The sequence below is a fragment of the Adiantum capillus-veneris genome, chromosome 26, assembly GCF_014529385.1.
Source record: "Adiantum capillus-veneris isolate H3 chromosome 26, ASM1452938v2, whole genome shotgun sequence".
Taxonomy (NCBI): Eukaryota; Viridiplantae; Streptophyta; class Polypodiopsida; order Polypodiales; family Pteridaceae; genus Adiantum; species Adiantum capillus-veneris.
Window position 1 is genome coordinate 68537684 of NC_140956.1, and position 14847 is coordinate 68552530.

Below are 14847 nucleotides of genomic sequence, written 5' to 3' on the forward strand. Positions count from 1 at the left end.
TTATGAAGCGCTTGTTCAATCTAAAGATGGCAGAGAATGGTTCAGTTGCAGAACACCTAAATGACTTTAACACAAACATAAGTCAACTTTGATCAGTGAAAATCAATTTCGATGACGAAGTGCGAGCTCTCCTTATACTATCATCTCTACTGGATAGTTGGGACAGCCTTGTGATGGCTGTAAGTAATTCTATCTCTGGCACAAATACTCTTAAGTTTGATGATGTTGTTGGTGTTCTCCTAAGCGAGGAAATGCGAAGGAGAAGCACAGGAGAATCATCAAGTGCTGCACTATCAGTGGAAATAAGAGGAAGGCCTAAGGAGAGGTTCAAAAACCAAAAGGGTCGTGATCGCTCAAGGCGGAGCAAGTCACGCACAAAGTCAGTTCTTGAATGTTGGAACTGCGGCAAGAAGGGCCACGTCAAGAAGGATTGCTGGTCCAAGAAGAAGAAGGAGACAGAGTCTCAAGACAACAAGCCAACATCGGAGGCCAATGTGGCAGGTAAAGTAGAGCAAGATGCTCTAATTCTCTCATTAGACAATGTGTCTAATTCCTGGATAGTAGATTCCAGGGCTTCATTCCATGCGACACCACACAAGCAACATTTCCAAGACTACACCAAAGGTAATTTTGGGTATGTATACTTGGGAGATGATGAAGCTTGTGAGATTGTCGGCAAAGGTACAATTTCTGTCAAAACTGCTAACGGAAATGAATGGAAGCTTAAAGATGTTAGGCATGTTCCTTCTCTTCGCAAAAATTTGATCTCTACAGGACAATTGGACGATGAAGGTCACAACATTGCATTCAGAAACAAACGGTGGAAGATCTCAAAGGGATCTTTGGTGGTTGCCAAGGGAGAAAAAGTCGGTACACTTTACTTGTGTACTGTTAGCACGCAACCTTCAGCTTGTGCAGTGACCACAGAAGTTGACAGTGCGGTGTGGCACTACCGACTTGGGCATATGAGTGCCAAAGGAATGCAAATCCTTCAAACAAAGAAGCTTCTACCAGGTTTGAAAGAAGTGGACTTAGAGTTCTGTGAAGATTGTGTTTATGGTAAACAAAAGAGGGTAAAATTTCAAAAATCGGGAAATGAAAGAAAAAATAAAAAACTTGAGTTGATTCATTCTGATGTTTGGGGTCCTGCAAGTACACCATCACTTGGTGGCTCATTGTACTATGTAACATTCATAGACGATGCGACTAGAAAAACATGGGTTTATGTCATGAAGAATAAATCCGATGTATTTTCCATATTTCAAAGGTGGAAAGCCTTCGTGGAGAATGAAACAGGTACCAAGGTTAAATGCCTCAGATCCGACAATGGAGGCGAATATTGCAGCCAAGCTTTTGAAAGCTTTTGTGCTAGCAATGGCATTCGGGGGCAAAGGACAACCCCAAGGACACCTCAACAAAATGGGATTTCGGAAAGGATAAATAGGACACTCATGGAACGAGCACGAAGCATGCGGCACATGCAGGTCTACCGCTTGAGCTTTGGGCGGAAGCTGTAAGTATGTCTATGTACTTAATCAATCGGTCACCCTCAACGGCATTGGATCGGGGAGTTCCAGAAGAGGCATGGACAGGTAAACCGGTGAATTATGCATTTCTCAAAGTGTTTGGGTGTGAGGCTTTCATGCACCTAGATAGAAGCCTAAGATCAAAGTTAGATGCAAAGTCCAAAACGTGTTTTTTCATTGGCTATGGAGAAGGAGACTTTGGGTATCGCCTATGGAATCCTGAAGATGGTAAAATCTTAAGCAGTAGGGATGTAATTTTTAATGAACAAAATATGTACAAAGATTACTTGGAAAGAAAACAAACAAAAGAAACAGGTGATGAGTACATGGAGCTTGAGGACGGTGAAGACTCAAGGACTGCAAACGGTGACAATGTGCAACAACGTCAACCAAATGAGGAGCCTCAACCTATTCCCCGAAGATCTACAAGAGTTGGTAGACCTCCAGAAAGGTTTGTTCCTTCCTTCAACCATCTCTTGATCTCAGATTCTTGAGAGCCGGAATCATATGAAGAAGCTATGCAACATGAATCCAAAGAAGAATGGACGAAGAGCATGCAAGTGGAGATGGACTCACTACATCGCAACCAAACATGGGAGTTGGTTGAGTTACCTAAAGGTAAGCGGGCACTTCAAAACAAATGGGTGTACAAGCTGAAGGAAGAAGAAGGTGGGAAGAAAAGGTACAAGTCTAGGCTTGTGGTAAAAGGTTTTTCTCAAAAGAAAGGTATTGACTTCAATGAAATATTTTCTCCTATTGGAAAAATGAACTCAATTAGGCTTGTCTTAAGCCTTGTGGCTGATGATGATCTAAATCTCGAGCAAATGGATGTAAATACGTCATTCCCTCACGGTGACTTAGAGGAGGAAATCTACATGCTTCAACCAAAGGGGTATGAAGTAAAAGGTAAGGAGAAAATGGTTTGCAGATTAAAGAAGAGCTTGTATGGTTTAAAGCAAGCATCACCACAATGGTACTTGAAGTTTGATCGATGGATGTTGGATCATGGATTCACAAGATGCAACTCGGATCACTCCGTCTACACGGAGAATTTGGGAGATGGGAAATTCATCATCCTAATGTTGTATGTTGATGACATGTTGATTGGAAGTGCTAACATGCAGGACATCAAAGACCTAAAAGAGGAGCTGTCCAAATCTTTTTCAATGAAAGATTTAGGTGCTGCAAAGAGGATACTTGGTATGAAAATATCAAGGGACAGGATGAAGAAGACAATAAAGCTATCTCAAGAAGATTACATCAAGAAGGTACTAGAAAGGTTTGCAATGCAAAATGCAAAACCAGTTTCTACACCTTTGGCTGGTCATTTTAAACTAAGGAAGGATATGTGTCCAAAGACACAAGAGGAGATAGCCTATATGTCTAAAGTTCCATATGCTGCAGCGGTAGGTTCTCTAATGTATGCTATGGTCTGGACAAGGCCAGACATTGCACATGCAGTGGGAGTTGTGAGTAGGTTCATGGACAAACGAGGTAAAGAGCATTGGCAAGCTGTGAAGTGGATACTTAGGTATCTAAAAGGGACAACAACAAGTGCTTTGTATTTTGGAGGAACTGATATTTTTCTAGAAGGGTATGCTGATGCAGATATGGCAGGTGGCAAAGATACTCGAAGGAGCACTACTGGCTATGTGTTCACGGTTGGAGGCACAGTAGTAAGATGGGCTTCAAAGCTGCAGAAAGTGGTTTCACTTTCTACCACGGAAGCAGAGTATGTAGCAATGACGGAGGCAAGCAAAGAAATTCTGTGGCTTCACAGATTCTTAGAAGAGCTTGGATTCAAACAAGACAAATGTGTCTTGTACAGTGATAGCCAAAGCGCTATCCATCTTGCGAAGAACTCAGCCTTTCATTCAAGGACAAAGCACATTGAGGTGAGATATCACTTCATACGCACTCTTTTGGAAGAGGGACAACTAAAGCTAGGAAAGGTGCATACAAGTGAAAATCCTGCAGACATGTTTACAAAGGTGGTCAACAAGGAGAAGTTGAGCTTTTGCTCATCTTCAATCGGCATTCAAGGATAAGAAGCCAGAATGGAAAGCAGTCACAGGTTTGTTTTGGAGATCAGTCTCCAAGTGGGAGATTGTTAAGTATGGAGCCTGATTTACCCTTGTAATTTTCTTTGGTAAAAGCGCACATTTGTAAGGCCCCCATTATGAGGAGAAGCCATCGTGCGTGAAGGAAAATCACTCACCAGAAACCAAAATTTTCACGGACAAGAATCAGGGGCAACTTTAAAGACCTCGGGGGCGGAGGCCCCCGAGACTTTTTTTCTCGCTGGAATATTCTTTTTCGTCGGAATATTATGGTCGGACGGAGGCCGGAAAGTGGTCGGAAAACAACCGGTCGGTTGGCCGGTGGTCGGAAGTCAATGGCCGGTGGCCGAATTCAAAAGCGGACTTGTCTTCTCAAGGGCGGCCACACATGGGCGGATTGGAGGGTTCGATTTGGACTTATTCGCACAAGGGCGGCTACACATGGCTGTCTCTCATTAGAGAGGGCAGCCCTTTTGGCCTATAAAAGGAGGCCATTTCTACACACATTTCATAGTGTGAAGTTGATTCAACAAGCTGAGTGTGAGGTGGTGAGAGTGAAGCAAGGCGGGAGCTCTATTAAGGGTATAATCCCTTTGTAAACTACTTCTTGTTTTGAAGTACTAAAGCCATTGAGTGGCTACTTTCCCGTGGACGTAGCCCACATTGAGTGAACCACGTATATCGTGTGTACTCTCTCTCTCTCTCTCTCTCTACTCTATAATCTCCTATATGTGAAATTTGTCTCTCTCCATTAAGTAATCTACTCAATTATCTATTTAGCTACGTCTTATTTCCTAACAATGCTGCAATCTTTAGTGTTAATTGAGTGCTCGCGTTTTGTTTTTTGTTTTCTATTGCAGAGAGCAACACTTCCTCTCTCATAAGCTCTTCTCCAAAAGCTCACAGATCTGCAATGTCTTTTGCTCACTATTTTGCACATTGATTTACACACAATCAATTTTTTTAAGAGTAGTAGGAAACCTTAGCTTCTCCGTAGGCTGCTGTGCACACACTGGGAAGACGGGTTGAGCCGACTGCTTGCCACTCCAATATGATCCAAATCTCCCACTCTCAGATTTGGTACCATCGGATTCACCTGTTGTTGCAAAGCAACCGATGCAATTGTTGTGCTACAACCATCATGAAACCGAAGCCCTAATACCACTTGTGAGGGCATGGTGTGGAGCATGCGAGTGCGCAGGTGCAGTGCAGTGAGGAACAAGACACACAAGAACATAGAGATATGGGTGGGGAGACAGCAACCCCCTATATGTAAGTATATCAATGTACAAAAGTGGGAGGGCAAGGCACAAAGGCCTTTGCTCTACCGTTTGCTGAAGTGATGGAGCCAAGATAATTCACTTCCATCTTAAGAAAGTCACACTTAGTTTCCTTGGCATAAAGCTTGTGTTTACATAATAAGTCAAATGCTTGCCAAAGATGCACCAAATGCTCCTCTGGTAACACTATAAACAGCAAGTACCTACTTTAGAAGGGGCGAGTACGTGTATTGATCGAACAAAAAAATTTGGCACTAGATTTAATATGACTGTTTTGACAGTCCAAGTTTAGGGCATCCATGCATAAGGATGACTTATGCACTCGTAAGATAAAAGTTCTACTAGCCGGGTTTACATAAACATGTTTAAGACCATGTCTTTCATTTTCACCCAGCATTGTCAGTGATTATCAAGTTCATAAAGTAGAGCACACTAAAAATAAGTGGACTATTGCATTCCCTAGAGATTCCCAATGGAAAGTGGGAAAGTATCTGTATGGACTTTATGATAGGTCTTTCCTACTACATTCCAAGGACAAGACTTAGTTTGTGTCCTTGTTGAATTTTGACCAAGATGTGTAAGTTTAGTCCAACTAAATGTCAATAAAGATGCCCAAATTAGCATGGCTATATGTGGAGTGTGTTTACAAGCTTTATGGTTTGTCTAGTAACATAGTAAGTGATCGCAATCCCAAAGTTTAATGGTCAATTTTAGACGGCTATTTTCAAGCGACTGGGCATGATTCAATCTCAATGAGAATGATCATCCAGAGATGGATAAGTAGCTAGAAAGGGTTAGTCAAGAGCTAGAAAATATGCTACAAGCATATGTCAACAAGAAGAAAACTAATAGGAAAGATTCTCTCCCTATTCTTGAAAATGCTTACAATAATACAAAGCATGTGACTACGAAGTTTATTTATGCTTATGTATGGTTTTCAACCTAGATCATCAATTTCAGTGGGGTTAGGCATAAAGAAACTTCAAGACCATATGGACAGGTTATGTATAGATTACCAAACAGTAAGAAAGCTCAAGGCCGTTACAAAACATATGTAGATGAGAAAAAGCAGTAGGTTGCTTTCAAGGAAGGTGTTGATGTCTTTTTACAGTTATAGAACATTCAGAGAGTTTCAAAAAGGGGATCTATTGCCAATATATTGTGGACCATTTAAATACTCAAGAGAGTTGGAGAAATGGCCTATAAGTTAGCTCTTCTATCACACTCTCACATCTATCATGTATTCCATGTAAGTCATTTATGACAATGCTTACATCAAGACAACAATATTGTTCATCAAGATGTCATTGAACCTCTAAAAAATCATGGATTCCCATGACTTACAAACACGATATCATGTTTGTCATCATGCATTAGTCAAGTGGAAAGATAGACCTAAAAGAGTTGCCACTTAAAAAAAAATTAGTGTTCTTGAAATTTTTTTGACAACTGATTTTTAAGGACAAAAACATTTCTCCAAGGGTCAAGGTATGAATAGGTGGAGAAAGGTCCTTTGTAAGAGATTCCGCAATGGCCGACATTGCTTTCGCATTAGCCGCATCCCAACTGACACACGACTTGAGATATTTGTCATCTTGAAGGCAGGTGTACCTGTTGTGGGAATCCCGAGTGGGACGAGGCTCCGAGCCATCGACAACATCCCATAAGCCTTTCCGTGAGAACCAGAGTCGCATAATCAAATTCCAATGAGCATAGCCATGGTGAAGTTGCGAGATCTGGAACTCCGGGAACCTTCTCGCACTCCAAAGTGTGGCCGCTTGAACCAAGCCGCAAAAAATCGAAGCCACTTTCCAAGCCAGGTTAATCGCATGCAAATCCCAATGTGCACTGCAAACTCCGTTTTTCCTCTTTGGAGTCCGAGACTCCAAGGTCCGTCTCCCAAGCCGCACAGACTTTGTGTGGGAGCCCTCAAACAGATTAAGGCTCCACACAATCCCGCTCCCAAAACTGCTCCAAACTCTAAGGACAATGCTCTCCTCAAGTCCTCAATTGGCACGAAGCCGCTTGACTAGGTTGCAACACTCTCTCACTCTTGCCCAAGGCAATCTACCAGCTCCAACTAGCAGCGTTTTAAAACGATGGCTGCCTTAGTAAGAAAAAATGACGGACAAGGTAATGAGCCGGTTGTGAGCATTTCTAAACGCTCAGCGCGAGGAGGAGCTAGAGCTTGCCGTCGACAGCGTTGCAAAACGCTCGCTGGCAGGGAGTTTGCACCAAGCGTTTCAAAACGCTCACTAGGCCGCTGTCGAGAAATTTGCGGTCTTGCCAGGAAAGCACCGGGCTTATGGCTGTGAGAGTTTGTGAGAGAACTCAACAAAAACTATATGAAGGAGTTAAACCATAGATGCCATGAAGAATAGGGTTTGGAAAGAAGTGCAATCAAAGAAGACTCACTCCTTCTCTCTTGCATTCACACACACAAAGAAAGAACGCAAAAGAGAATGTCAAAACAATACGAAGATGAAAACATCAAGGCTATGGTCATATCGTATCATGGGTAATATGAAAGGGTTAATGGATGAGTTAATGGCATTCAATCTTGGCTGACCAAATAGTCTACGAATTGTTCTTTGGAATTGTAGTTTTGTGTTTACCATAATATATATATTTTGTCTAGTGATTGGGATTAATTGTGTGTACAAATCCTCTTGGTTCATAGCAAGATAACTACGCTTACATCAAAAGAAAAATTATAGTCTATGAGAGGTAGTATGATGGGATCCGGTGATAGAAGTATTTCATTGAGCCTTTCAGGGCCGAAGAGAAACACTATATGTTGTTGAAAGTGTATTTTACGGCTAATCCATACGTTAATTCTAATAGATCGTACAGAGTGAAAGCGATAGAAATGATCATCACGTGGGTTATTCATCTAAGATAGTATGTGAGAAATGTAGATATGAGAGAAGTGAAGAGATGAGAAGTTTCCCTCCCAAGCCCTATTCTTGCCCGTAGGCAATAAGGATACTGCGGGGAGAGATGTACCTGTAGCAAGAGAACCTAGAGAGGATGAATTACTAAGAATGAGAGAGATAGGTTTGGTTAAGGAGATGAGATTAGATACATATAAATATATATATATATGTTGGATTAGAGATGAAAATGAAAACAACAAGAAATCAAGAAAACATCAATGTAGAACACATCTTACTTGAAACCCTTCGGCACCATTATTGATGGGAGAGAGAAGAAGAGTGGATAATTCCACTTTGATTGATACACCAAGTGCAAGACCTTCTTTGATTAGAGTTGATTTTCCAAGGTTAGCTTGTTGCAAGAATGGCTAGTCTCCCTCTAGGAGAAAGTGTAGGCTTGGGCTTATGTTAATGGCTAAGTACAATTAGGCATTACTACTCACTCCCTCGAGAATTCCTCTCATCAATGGCTTGAATGCTTGAGTTCTTTCCAAGGAAGAAGAGGTCCCCTTTTATAGGTGAAGGGAACCCACAAGGGTTTACACAAGAAGAGAGGCGCCAGTGTGAACAGGAATTGGAAAAGTTGGAAATGAGCTGTCCCTGCATGATGTGGGCAGACTGGGGTCCAGTATTTTGATCATATCTCCTCAACCGTGGCTCCAAATAAAAAAGTAAAAATATGGGCAAAAACTTCAGCTCATTAGCTACGATTTTCATTTTAAAATCGTTTTCCAATTCGGATTGGAACCTTGTGTAAAAAATTCATCAAAATAAGGTCCATTTATGGCAACAAAAGTCTTCATGTGGTCTCCTTAGCCTAGACTTTCATTTAATTCACAAGGACACCTCATGCCATATGAAAGCATGACATTGCTCCTTGACAAAGTTTTGTAATCATGCTTGCAATAATGCATTAAAATAAGTGTATCTTTGAAATCATGCCACCTAGTGTCCCACTAGGATTTGATTCTCTCCTAGTAGCTATTTAAAAAGAAATATAAGAAAAGTATAAAAAATACGTAGAATATATATATATTGGAGTTTACCCTAGATATAGGATCTAGCTAGGGTGTGAGATGATAATGAAATAGTAGAAATAAAGAATCAATGCTTTTTGCCCCAAGTTAAAGAGGCGGAGCTATTGATGCTTTTCCCATAGTATTTTCTAATGGTAAAGTAAGGATATGTTACCCTTGAGAAAAATAATAGGATGAGATAGAAGGCTTATTATTATACTTAAATATGCATATGTACACTATAGGAAATATAATTATGTATCTAAAAAAATACAAGATAGATCTTGTAGCATGCGTTCCCACTGTGTACGTGTCACAGCACGACATCCACCCCCTCTAAACCTGCACATCCTCCGGTATGTGCCACATTGTCTCTTTGTAAGATTAGACCTCTTGTACATCTTCCTTGTCTTCTTCTTCATTGGATGATTCCAGAGCTTCATGTTCACTTTGATCTTCACCTGTGTTTTTCTCTTCTTCCTCATCCATATCTTCTAGATCATTGTCTCCTCTTCTCTTAAACATTTTAATCCTTTTTCCTGCAATGGGAATCTTTACTTCTGGACCATCTAGTTCAGACAAGCTGTAAGTAGCATTTTCATGCACATGCTTTACAACATACGGTCCAAACCATGTTTTTGAGAACTTACGCATGACTGTGTGCTGGTTATCAAGGCTACTATCATACACTAAAACCCAGTCACCTTTGTTTGCTTTGCTCCTGAGTCGATGTCGCTTATCAAAATAGTCCTTGTTTTTCAGCCTTGCATTTTTGAGTTGTTCTTTTGCAGCTTCAATGTCTCCAGGTCTTCTCTCTAGCTGTCTTATACGCAGTGCAAGGAGATCTTCCCTACTAAGCCCCTCTTGCCAAGGTAGTACATTCCATGTGGGAATTGTATCCTCAATAGGCATCACTGGCTTTTGACTATGCATTAGCTCCGTAGGCATGTAGCCAGTTACTAAGCTATGTGTTGTACGATCAGCCCATAAAGCATATGGTAACAATTTTGGCCACTCACCAACTCTTCCTTCGCAAGCCTTGGCCAAAGCTTTGATGATAGGAGGATGCCCTCTTTCACTCTTTCCATTGCCTTCAGGGTTGTAAGCTGTAGTAAGAGAAATCTTGATCCCTAATCTAGAAAAGAACTCCCTTGCTTCTTCGGCATCCAGTTCACCTCGATCTGCAGTGATTTTTTCCACACAACCATAACGGCAAATCACCTCATCAAGAAGGAATTTGCACACAGCTTCTGTGGTCTTAGCTCTTAATGCTCTTCCTTCAACCTGGTTAGTTAGGTCCTCTTGTGCAAGAACCAAGTATCTCATCTGCCAGAGTCCTAAAGGCATCGTGACTAGATCCACAACCCATTTATAGTGCATGGCTAGTGGATATGTAGGGTGCAATCCATCACGATGTCGAACATTTGAATACATTTGACAAGTTACACATGACTCTACAAACTGAGATACATATTTATACATACCCTTCCACCAGTATTTTTCTTTCAACTTGGAGAAGGTTGCCCACACACCCCTGTGTCCAGCCCATAGACTCTCATGAAACTCTTGCATGAGCTTTACTTGAGTCTCTTTTTTACATATAACCCGTTGTGGTGTAGCACCCTTTTGTTTAGGATACTTCCACAAGTAACCATCCCTTAAAAAGTACCCATATGTTTTCCTGCGTATCCTCTTGAATTCTTGTTCAGACCAATCATCCTGTTTTGTTAGAGTACTCAAGTACCTTCCAATAGAAATCCAATCACCTTCATAAAGATCTTTCAAGAACAATTCAAGTGAATTAGTCATGCAGACGTTGTTACCTTTGACATGAGAGATAGAATAGAATTTTGTGCCTACATCATCTCCCTCATCAATCATTTGTGACTCATCTTCATACCTTGCCCTTGATAGCATATCTGCCACTGTATTGTCTTTACCTGCAATGTGCTTAAACTCGGGATTTAAGGACTTAATGTAGGCAATCCACCGCAACATAGCAATGTCTGGTGTTGAGCAGCTTGTAATCATCCCAAGAAGTGGTAGACAATCTGTTTCTACAACCACAAATGCACCAATTAGGTACTCTTTCCCACTTTTCAAGGCTGTAACCATACCCCATAACTCTCTCTTTATCTGTGGATAGTTTCTTTGGCGAGCACTTAGTACCTTTGCTCCAAATCTTACCACATACCTGTGTCCTTCTTTGTCATCTTGCCCTATTGCCCATCCAATCCCTGTAGGACTGGTATCTACTATCACAATCACTGGCCTTTGACACTCATAGTCTACCTTTCTCAAAGTCGTTGCTGACTGGAGTAACTCCTTTAGCTTTTTCATGGATTTTACATGTGCTTCTGTCCATTTAAACTTTTGATTCTTTCTAAGCAGCTGATAAAGAGGATAAGCTACATGTGCATAATGTGGAATCCAAATAACATAGAAGACACATGCTCCTAGAAACCTTCTAACCTCAGTGATGCTAGTACATGTTTCTTTCATTCTTTGGATGGCATCTATCTTTGATGGACAAGGTTTCCTACCATATGGCCTGCACATGTGCCCCACAATGAGCACTTCTTTGACACCAAACATAGACTTTTTCCCTGACAATGTAAGATTCACTTCTTCCAACCTAGACAAAATTTTATCACAATCATTTATGTGATTTACCACAAACCTGCGACATCCCTTGAGATCCAAAGCTTCATCTTTGTCACTTTGTTCACATCCTTTGATAGGCAAATCATCAATGAAAGGCATTGTGATTTGAGGAATAAAGTCACGTAAGACCTTATTCATCCCATTCATCATATGTGAAACCGAGTTGGTTGCTCCCTGTGGCAAGGTACACATCCTTACCAAACCCAAAGGTGTCCTCATGGTTGTCAAGTCTCTGCTTTCGATTGCAAGCTGAAATTGATCATACCCTGAGTAGAGATCCCCCATTGAGTAGATTTCCCTCCCTGCAAACGCCTCTGCAAATTCATCCACAATTGGACCTGTACCTACATTTCTAATTGTCACCTTGTTCACTGGTTGCATATCTTGGATGAAGCGTAGAGAACCATTCTTCTTTGGAACTGTGAACCACCTGTTTGAGTATGGAGCACAAGAAGGCTCCAAGATTCCCATTTTGATTTTCTCATTCAGTAGCTCTACTAACTTTGGCAAATGAGCCTTTGGAACCGGAATAGGCCGCAGATTCCAAGGCACATGAGGTATTGTGAAAATTACCATAGGAGCTACAATATAAGGATCAACACATCCTATCTCATGTGGCTCAAATGCAAAAGCCTTACCATGCTTTGAAAGCATTTCTTTGAAGCACTTTGTCTCCTCCTGTGTTAGAAACTCCTCGCAACCAATCTACAACTCTTGAAAAGACTCCTTTGTGAAGGTATGCCCGATCTTTTTAGGATTCCGCAAACTTGGTTGTAAAGAAGCCTGTTCAATCTTTTCCCTATTGTTGGGTGGTAAGGGTGAAGCTACTGGTTTCACCTTCTTTGCTACACTCTTGTATTTAGTTTCAACATGGACTTCTGGGCCAACTGTTTGGCTTTCTTTAAAGGCTTCTATTACTTGATACATTTCATAGAGCAAACTTCCACAACTTCATTTTCAAGATGCAAACTAGACCTCATTATAGCATCAAGCTCACCCATAGTATCTACAAAAGAAACTTGTTCACACAAACCCAAAACATTTTCAGTAGGCTTTAGCAACCCACTCTTTTTCATGCCTATTTGTACATTATGCACATATTGCCTCTCATATCTCTTCAAATCTTCAAGTTTTGTAAAACATACTGATCCATTCCTTGTTACCAAGGAGCTCATTGAGAAAGTTTCACCTATTTTTGGATCAAGCGAGACCCTTTTTCTTTCTGTACCACTGCAATCCCGCTTTACAATGGTACTTGGCAAAAACCCATCATTTCTCTATGATCATGAAACTCTTTGCTTACCCTTAGTAGAGGATGTTCTCTGAGGTTGTCACGATTTCTTTCATGGTTTATACAGACTGTGAGAAATTGGACAGCTCGTTTACCATCTTTGCTACGTATTCTAGCATATGTTGAACCATCGTCCATTACCTTTGTTTCCATTCGAACTCCCACAATGTAGGGTTGTCCAAGGATGAGATGATATGAAGATGTATCCTGTACAAAGAAGTTTTGGTCAATCTTTACATCACCTATTGTTACCTTCACACCTGGACATGCTGCATACAATTCACTGGATGAATTGTTTGCCACTTTTACCATCCAACCATGATCTGTGTCCATCGGCCATTTGCACTTGTTGTAGAGACTCTTTAACATTATGTTTATTTCTGAACCATGGTCAATCAAAGCAACAAATGGCTCTTCAAGATCACCTACCTTGACCAAAGTTTCTGTAGTAGCCCTTGCCCAATGACTTCGTGAATAGTAACTCCTAGGAATATCTTCAACTTCTTCATCATCATTTGAGAAGTACACTTGCTTCACTCTCCCACTAGATTGGTAGCATCCTACCACAGCTCCATCATTCTCCTTATCTTGCAGTTGCATCCCTTGTGTCTTCGAGGTTTCCCCTTCAACCTGTGGACGAGAAACTTCAGCAAGGGTTTGCCTCTTCCTCTTGATGATGTCAATGATCTCCTCGTGGAATTCACGCTTTGCAATGCCAAGAACTTCTCCCAGAGTGAACTCAATCTTGCTATTCAAGATCCTTTCCTCCAAGACTTTCTTTAAATATGTAGCAACCTCAATATCAGATTGTAGTTTATAAGTTGGGCCTTTTGTCTTGCCTTTTGTTGGCTCTTTCTTCTTTCCTGTTGTAGACTCCTCCGTAAGTACTTCAGGTGGAGATGCTCTTTGTGTTGAGGGTGTTTGAGAAGGCATTGAGTCGCTTCTTCCCCCACTTCTAGAAGCTCTTTTTGATGGTCCTTCATCAGCATTCTCACGTCTGCGCTTCTCTTCTACAATTGCCTCATTTTGTTGGCATTTTGTAATGTAAGCATGCACTGACAATGAGTCCATTGGATCATTCCATCCCGTTTCTAGACGTATGCAATCACCTGCTTCATGTAGAATCTCTTTTGTAAGCTTTCCCTTTTTAGCTAATTGCATGACATTTGGCCAAATTTGACCATGATGGTCACTCACCTCTTCATCACAAAAATGTTCAATTTTTACTCCATAAGTAGGTGCCTCAACTGAAGAGGTGGCATGCTTGGTTGCCATATCTTCAACTAAGGTTTGCATTCCCCCCTTCCCAAAGTTAGTTCTCAAGGGTAGATCTGTCTCTCTTAAGTGGATTTTACCATCCTTAAAAAAGACAACATCTTTTGACAAAGCATCACTAAAATCATCACAATCCCTTCTTACATGGTCTGTACTATCACACCAAATACATCTATTAACAAACCCTTCTTTGGGCTGTTGTCTTTGCCTAGGAAGTGGCCCTGATGGTTGGCCTTTTTCTTCAAGCTTTGCAAACTTCACCTTCAAGTCATGCATTCCCTTCACAAGCTCATCTAGCATGGACTCATCAAACTTAGGAGCGATAAAAGTAGGCTTTACCATTTTGTCAGAAGTTGAGGAGGAAGGACTTGTAGTGTTTACTACCATATTGTCCCTTCTTCTTTGTCGTTTGGCAAGCTATGAGACAGCACCTTCAACCTCATTCCAGTCGGTCTTTAGTCCTTGCTCAGCATCTTTATCTTCAAGAAGAAGCTCCAAATTTTCTTGAAACTCTTTACCTGCAGCTTGTAAGAAAAGATCTGTCTTCTCTGCATCTAGTGTGGCCCTTTCTGTCCTAGTGAGTTGTGCATAGCGCCGCTCAAATTCCCTAAGTAGCTCTGTTATTGATAGTCCTTGCTTTGGCTTGACTACCCATTCTAAGAATGTTCTTTTGGTCACTCTCTCCGAGTCCTCCATGAAATATTCCTCCTTTAAAGCTACTTTGAGTTCTTCCCAATTTCTCCCATGCCTATCTTTAATTGCCCTAACATGCTCTCTAATTTCTGGAGCAACAACTAGC